This window comes from Euprymna scolopes, chromosome 17 (genome assembly GCF_053919585.1).
Source record: "Euprymna scolopes isolate OS-2025 chromosome 17, ASM5391958v1, whole genome shotgun sequence".
NCBI classification, from domain to species: domain Eukaryota; kingdom Metazoa; phylum Mollusca; class Cephalopoda; order Sepiida; family Sepiolidae; genus Euprymna; species Euprymna scolopes.
The window spans coordinates 54,157,951-54,166,575 of NC_136498.1; the positions used below are offsets into that span (position 1 = coordinate 54,157,951).

The following is an 8,625-nucleotide window of genomic DNA, read 5'->3' on the forward strand; positions in this document are numbered from 1 at the left end:
GCTCCCCCACTGAGCAAATTAGGCACAAGGCCGTTTTTAATGTGAGGTAAAAACCAGCTCCCCTAAAAGTAGGCAAAAAGGGGGCACTCTGGTTACCAAAAATAATAATTGTCCCAGTATAGAGGGTTTCCCCTCCATTGACTGGTACAAATTATCTTAAGTGCAGCATCTGCCGGAACAGATGGTGTTTATTTGCTCCCCCACTGAGCAAATTAGGCACAAGGCCGTTTTTAATGTGAGGTAAAAACCAGCTCCCCTAAAAGTAGGCAAAAAGGGGGCACTCTGGTTACCAAAAATAATAATTGTCCCAGTATAGAGGGTTTCCCCTCCATTGACTGGTACAAATTATCTTAAGTGCAGTATCTGCCGGAACAGATGGTATTTATTTGCTCCCCCACTGAGCAAATTAGGCACAAGGCCGATTTTTAATGTGAGGAGTGAAGGGGAAATGGGGACCAACTCCCCGGGGAGTAGGGGGGCTGGATAGTAACCGTTGGTATGAAGGGTTGCCCCTACATTGACCAAGGTCTGATATGTGGGGTTACCCCCACATATGGTCTTTGCTTGCAGTATCTGCCGGAACAGATGGTATTTATTTGCTCCCCCACCGAGCAAAGTAGGCACAAGGCCGATTTTTAATGTGAGGAGTGAAGGGGAAATGGGGACCAACTCCCCGGGGAGTAGGGGAGCTGGATAGTGACAATTGGTATGAAGGGTTGCCCCTACATTGACCAAGGCCTTATATGTGGAGTTGCCCCCACATATGGTCTTTGCTTGCAGTATCTGCCGGAACAGATGGTATTTATTTGCTCCCCCACTGAGCAAATTAGGCACAAGGCCGTTTTTAATGTGAGGTAAAAACCAGCTCCCCTAAAAGTAGGCAAAAAGGGGGCACTCTGGTTACCAAAAATAATAATTGTCCCAGTATAGAGGGTTTCCCCTCCATTGACTGGTACAAATTATCTTAAGTGCAGCATCTGCCGGAACAGATGGTATTTATTTGCTCCCCCACCGAGCAAATTAGGCACACGGCCGATTTTTAATGTGAGGAGTGAAGGGAGGGGGAAAGGAAAAAGGGGGCCAGCTCCCGAGAGGTGGGAAATGGAAGCTGGTAAAAAGTCAGGCATGTGGGGTTGCCCCCACATCTGGTCTTTGCTAGTCAAAGCTTGCAGTATCTGCGGGAACAGATGGTATTTATTTGCTCCCCCACTGAGCAAATTAGGCACAAGGCCGTTTTTAATGTGAGGTAAAAACCAGCTCCCCTAAAAGTAGGCAAAAAGGGGGCACTCTGGTTTCCAAAAATAATAATTGTCCCAGTATAGAGGGTTTCCCCTCCATTGACTGGCACAAACTATCCTAAGTGCAGCATCTGCGGGAACAGATGGTATTTATTTTCTCCCCCACCGAGCAAATTAGGCACAAGGCCGAGTTTTAATGTGAGGAGTGAAGGGAGGGGGAAGGGAAAAGGGGACCAGCTCCCGAGAGGTGGGAAATGGGAGCTGGTTAATGGTCAGGCATGTGGGGTTGCCCCCACATCTGGTCTTTGCTAGTCATAGCTGCAGTATCTGCGGGAACAGATACTACACTTTGATGGTATTTATTTGCTCCCCCACTGAGCAAATTAGGCACAAGGCCGTTTTTAATGTGAGGTAAAAACCAGCTCCCCTAAAAGTAGGCAAAAAGGGGGCACTCTGGTTACCAAAAATAATAATTGTCCCAGTATAGAGAGTTTCCCCTCCATTGACTGGTACAAATTATCTTAAGTGCAGCATCTGCCGGAACAGATGGTATTTATTTGCTCCCCCACCGAGCAAATTAGGCACAAGGCCGAGTTTTAATGTGAGGAGTGAAGGGAGGGGGAAGGGGAAAAGGGGACCAGCTCCCGAGAGGTGGGATATGGGAGCTATATTAATGGTCAGGCATGTGGGGTTGCCCCCACATCTGGTCTTTGCTAGTCATAGCTAGTCATAGCTTGCAGCATCTGCCGGAACAGATGGTATTTATTTGCTCCCCCACTGAGCAAATTAGGCACAAGGCCGTTTTTAATGTGAGGTAAAAACCAGCTCCCCTAAAAGTAGGCAAAAAGGGGGCACTCTGGTTACCAAAAATAATAATTGTCCCAGTATAGAGGGTTTCCCCTTCCATTGACTGGTACAAATTATCTTAAGTGCAGCATCTGCCGGAACAGATACTACACTTTGATCTTGGCCAAAAGGCCAAGAAAAGGGTGTATCTGCCGGAACAGATGCTACACTTTGATCTTGGCCTGAAGGCCAAGAGGACCTGGATTGTGGTCTGCATAGTGTAATCAACAATAATGGTTATGCTACAAAATACTAGATATTATTTTATAAAAAATGTTGTAAAATGTGCGGTACTATATATTGAGTTTTCTTTTCGCGTTGTGTTAACTTGTCATTTTTTTATTTTTCCTGCTTTTCCTATCTTAGATTCATTACAATTTCTATGTTTATAAAAAGTTTCATTACCATTTGGAAGCTAGAAATACAAAAACTGACAGTTTCAAATGTGTATTGTAAACTTTTGCGGGGCACTATATATCCAAAGAGAGAAAAAGGGAAAGTGAGTGAGTTAAGGTCATAGAAAGAGAAAGAGAGTAAGAGAGATAGAGAGAGAGAGAGAGGGAGAGAGATAAACAATGTTAACTTCGAAAAATAAATATGTTGTAGGAGATAAAGGGCTAACTTGTCTGTATGTTCAAAAAGCAATTCATAAGAAAAGATAAGGAGATAGTAATTAAAGTTACATTAGAAATTTATTACATTATAATGTTAACAAAGATGAATGCGTTACAAAAAGAGAAAGGAAACAGAGGGCGGCCTTTTACACTATGACGTTTCAAAGCTAAATGTTTCTCATAAAAAGAGGTGAACAATATACAGCATTGTACGAGAGTAAATGTAAAGTAGCCAACACCGATTTTATGTACATTTGAAGGTTGAAAATAGAACCGATTTGAGGGGAAATAATGAAAGGTCATGGTTTAAATGTTATATTTAGGTTTTCTTATTAAGTGAGAGTCTTAGAGATATGTTGACGGCAGGGGTATTGTTGTTGAGAGTCCTATTAAAAGCGCAGTCTTAGAAGAGAGATGTGTTGTAAGAGGGATGTTGTGAGAGAGATGTTGTTAGAAGAGGGATGTTGTTGTTTCTGTTATGAAGCGATTCATATATTAAAACGTGTTCATACTTAGATGAGTAATGGAAACTCTTTGAGTGAGGAGGTAGTGTTCAGACAGTCTTAGTGTAGATATGAGATGTGTATGTCAAGATATTTTATAACAGATACATAGACCTAGAATAACAATTTTCACTTTACCTTTCGGTAGAATCACAACGCAAAGACGACGTTTATAAAAACACATGAGGGGTTTATTTCTTCTCACGACCGGCCGTGGTTTTCATCATCAAGAGTTCAAAGCTTCATTCTAAGTTTCACAAGTGAACGTCTCGCTTCTAAACGTTCGAATCCCCAGAGTCTCTCTCCGACTCTGCCAGTTCTCCTAAGTTTCTAACTATATCTTCCCATTTTTCCATGACGTCATACACATGTTAAAACATGTGTATTCTTTCATGTGTTCTGGACATGCGTGTCCAAAACCTTTCCTATTTTTACGAAAGGAATTTTAATTTTATATTCTCAGTAACCTATATTTCCAATATGTTAAAAAATGTTTATTAAATTATCTTGTAGCTGCATTCTTTCAATTGAATTTTCATAACAAAATTGACAGTGGACATTCTTTTCTTGAAACTATTTTATCTCTAAGCTGTTTTAAATTCCATTTTCTAATTCTCACACGTAATCTATTTCTAAATCTAAGTTACGAGGTTCGAATTTCGTCCATGCTATATCATCTTCATTTTAACTAAATCTCTCTATTTTTATACTTCTCCATCAATTCCGTTTCAATTATTGCAATCACACCTATCCTTATTAACATGGTAATCTAATAAAATTCTAATGTAACTTTAATTAGAATCTCCCTTTATATATATATATATATATATTTATATATATATATATACATATATATACATATATATATATATATATATGTTGTAAATTGTCCTAGTGACACATGGCCGAGTGATCCTAGACGTTGTATCAAAGTTTACAGTTACCCAAATGCGCTGAGTTCAATCCTAAACGAAGGCAGTGAAAAGTAACATTTAAAACAGGGAATCAGCAACTATGTCCCAGAGCCTATCTGGAGTCCGAGCACGGTACCCCGTAATAATAATAAAGGGTTGGATTCGAGACGTTTAACAAATGGTTCCCCAGTTCGATACAAAACAACTGATGAAGGCCGGGGGGCAAAACGGCCGAAACGTTGTGACAATAACAACCAAGATGGGGAAGTCAGTCCGACAGTCTCAATAAATGAAAACACCTCATCTCCAAAATACAGACAATTACTATATATATATATATATATATATATATATATATATATATATATATATATATATATATATATATATTAAACCAGTTAATCATATAGTGAATTAATTCGCTAGACAAAAGATGTAAGAGTCGAGAGATCATCAAAAGTAAACTAACTGAACATAAGAAGAAAATTACTATGGCCTGACATATAATGATATGAGCCGACTAGATATCACTAATTAGTCACTTAGTCCTCTCTATTTTCTCTCTCTCTCTCTCTCTCTCTTTATGTCTCTCTTCTGTTGTCTAGCTGTGTGAGCCTTTTTTTTATTAACTAGTGATTTGGAGAGAAAGTATATGCCAAGAAAATAACTTTCTTCCTTTCAAGGAAATCCCCATTCAATTTACTAATTATCGTCACACCCAAATGATTTGAAAACTAGTGATCTCATACAATGATATCCAAGTATTATAAGTTTGTCAACACGCGAGGAGAACATTAAATCATTGGTCCACTAGATTAGAAAAACAAACAATCAGGAACTGTTAATATTAAATCAAACATGTATCTAAGACAAAATGCTACTTCACGTACACACGCATATATATATATATATATATATATATATATATATATATATATATATATATATAGATAGATAGATAGATAGATAGATAGATAGATAGAGATAGATATTTACTACGGCTTCTGAATAAACATTTCCTACAAATTTCTTAATAGGAATACTGTGCAAGTTAATTACTCGACAGCACCATCGATTTAGTCCATAATTTCTAGAGCCCCAAATGTATAGTAAATTCAGGCTTTACTTGCAGGTCAAAAAATAAGTGCCCACTAGAAAGTAATTGTAAGGCTTAGTCCCGTGTATAAGAAGTTACCATCACTGCCCAATCTACAAAGATGCCTGAAACAAACATTGGAATGCCGCTAGGTTCGTTTAAACAAAGATTTTATTTGTGTTCGAGCTAAAACCATGAGTACATTTTAACATTAAATGGAGGTTAATTCAGCAGAAACACTTATACACTCCTAAATTGAACCAATGCTCACTTTGCAATGTGGAGAAGTACATATTCTACGGTTAATTAATTATCCAGGAAAAAGTTGTTTAAATTTGAGGAAAAAATGCCTGCATAATTATATGCACAGAAAGAGCGCATTTCTTTATAAACTCGGACGAGAAAAATACAATACCTGATTTCAAATCTATTAATACTGAATAACTTAGAATATAATTTAAAGGTTTCTATTATTATTATAGTGTCCCATTTCCCCTTAGAGTTCTGAATAAGTATTTCACACAAAAAAACATTAACTACATTAAAATTTTTAAATGTACATTTTACTTTTTTTTATTTAAATTTTTATTTTAATTACAAAATGTTATTTATATTAAAAACAAGTATTATTTTAATTTTTATTTTTAATTAAAAAGTTTTCCAACCTAATGGATTAGTTTTTCAGAAAGACTTCGAAGAGTATATATACAATATATATAAGATATATTTGTCAGACGATTTTAAAGAAATTTACACTTGACCCAGATAAGTTTAGGCGACTAAAGGAAAATATGAGCATAATCAGAATAAATGTTGATATGATATTATATGAATAAAATAATTATTATCCGTTGGAATTAGGCGTGAAAACATTGGAATTAAAGTTTTTTGTGAGGGCGATCAAACCTTTTCAAAGTTGTCTCCATAATACTAGTTTACGAGTTAGTTAAGATAAAAAACAATTCTGCTGAGGACCAGAAAAAATTTAAATTGATGAATTAATAAACGTTTTTGTTTTCATGGGTGACGCGATAAATAGTTCACATATATGTAAAATTATTAATAACAGAACCATTTAAGTATATTTCAGTTTATTTTTTTCTTTATTTTTCCTTTTCCTTTTGCGTTTACTCGGTGCCCAGATATTAAACCGACAGGTTTTTAAATTTTATATGAAATGTAAGGTTAAAAAAGCGAGGTTTACACGAGATCCTGTAATATATGTGTATTTTCCACGTCCATTTATAAACATACAAGATAAATCGGAAGAAGAGAAGTTGATATCGGGACCCGAAACGATTCTCTATTATAAGATGTGAAACAGATGGCACAGATGACTTATCGCATCTAAACTTCCTGCAAATAAAAAAAATATAAATATTACGCTCTTATTTTGAAATTTTTCTTATAATAGAGCACTCTGCAAGAATTTTTTCTAGCTCAATTATGATTGAAACGGTCTGCACATCATAGCAGGCTTATGACTGTATTTAGATAAAGAATAATAATAAGAAATACTTTGCTCTCTTTGATTGAGCACTATCAACGAACCTTGTTGAAATTCAATTATTCTTAATTTTAGGATACCTTTCTCCCTATTATATATATATATATATATATATATATATATATATAATATTTTGTTGATTTGTTGACCAAAGATCATGCTAGAGTCTCTTCGCAATGTCAGTTTATAATTTTTCTATAAACTGATATCTAAATTATTAAACATATTTTAGAAAGTATTCGGAATATATAGACCTAAAGAGCGTGTATCTCTGCAGAGTCAAGGGCATGGATCGCGAACCCATTTTTTCAGCGTTTAAACATATTGATTTAGTGCTTTTTGGTGTTGAGTACAGTTTAGTTTACTTGTAACCTTAACTAAAACAGTCCAGTATTTCATTGTAAATCATATGTCATTAGTATTTATTAAATTGACTAATACTGCGCCAGTTAAAGCTTATTTCCGGGATCGTTTGCGTAACTTAAGAAAACTGAACTGAATTATTGCCGGATCACAAGTAGCGTGTATATATTTTGCTAAATATTGTTGCCTGGAGAGATTCATTGGGCTACATTATTGCTGCGGTTCTATTGATGACCTCCAATGAAGTTTGAGTTATCAAAATTGCTGTTGTTTCTGTAAATAACCAACCCAATCAAACTAGCTTTAATTTCATACGGCCCATAGCCAAGGGTAATATTTCTGACATGTATAAAGCGTGTTCAACGTAATTTATTTCAATCCCTGCCTGTAATTTCATCCTTTTTATTTGTTTTTCTCTTTTTTATGGTTATAATATAAAAAAAAACCACCAGGATTCCATGCAATCTCCGGCGGGCTTTGGCATATGATTAAACACAAGAATTCCGCCTAGTAGGCGGTAATTCCGTTGTGTCAACATACGCGTGTACTAGTGAGTTATAACGTCTGCTTGCTAAAAACATCTTCAGCCCTGTATTTTTTCTTTTTGTTGGGATTTTCTCTCTCCTCTCATACGCAGAGTAATATTCCCAAATTGTCACCCACCCGGTAATGGTCAGACTGAATGTTACGTTACTTAGATAGTCGAAAAAAGAACCGGTGTGTCAGTGTTATTTTGCTATATTCTAATTGAAATACGTACATTTCAATGTACATATATATACACTGGGACTCAGTTCAATATTGTTATAATATGTATCTTTCTTTTCATGTCAGAAATATCTCCGTCAAAAGCAAAGTGTAGCTAGTCTCAATCATGTTTTACGAATGTCAGCCATAGACATTGAATGCAGACGCACAAAAAGGGGTTCAAACGGTATAAATGAAATACTCCATACAAAAATCATATGTAAGAAGACGACCGAAGAGTCACTCAACAAGTGCGTCACTCTGACGACTTACTACCCACAGTGAAAATGAATAAACCTTGATGATATGGCAAACAGACCGATTTGCAAACACCTTCCCGCAAGAAACATTTCAGTGTAAAAGAAGATGGAACAGACAGAAGTGATGCAGCAGTATTCTTGAATGGACGGAGAAAACTACGATGTAACATAGGCACAACTGTATCAAGTGAAATAATTCATCAACCATTTATCCATTATGCAGCGCCCCTACTACTCTAGCAAGATACAGAATCAGTAACAGTAATGTGTTTAATTCAGAAAGCCATTAAGCGATGTGGTCTAAAATGGTTTGGCAATTAAATACTTTTAGCAAATACTGTATAGATATACACCTCTTTTCTGTTTTTACAAAGTTCGGTTCTTTGCTATTGAGTATCTCTCATTTTGGGGTGCAGTCATCTTAACGGCGACAAAATAAGGTGCAAAAAAGATAAGTAAGATATTTAGAATCCTTTTCTAATGGTGAAAAAAAGAAAACATTTTTGATTAAAAAAGAAATCTTTTCGTTTATCAAAA

The 8,625-nt window shown here is 35.9% G+C and overlaps 1 pseudogene; it reads right to left on the bottom strand.

The window, feature by feature from the left end:
* Window positions 1-2,126: 2,126 nt before the first annotated feature.
* LOC145297207 (U2 spliceosomal RNA) lies at window positions 2,127-2,229 on the bottom strand (annotated as a pseudogene).
* Window positions 2,230-8,625: the final 6,396 nt, after the last annotated feature.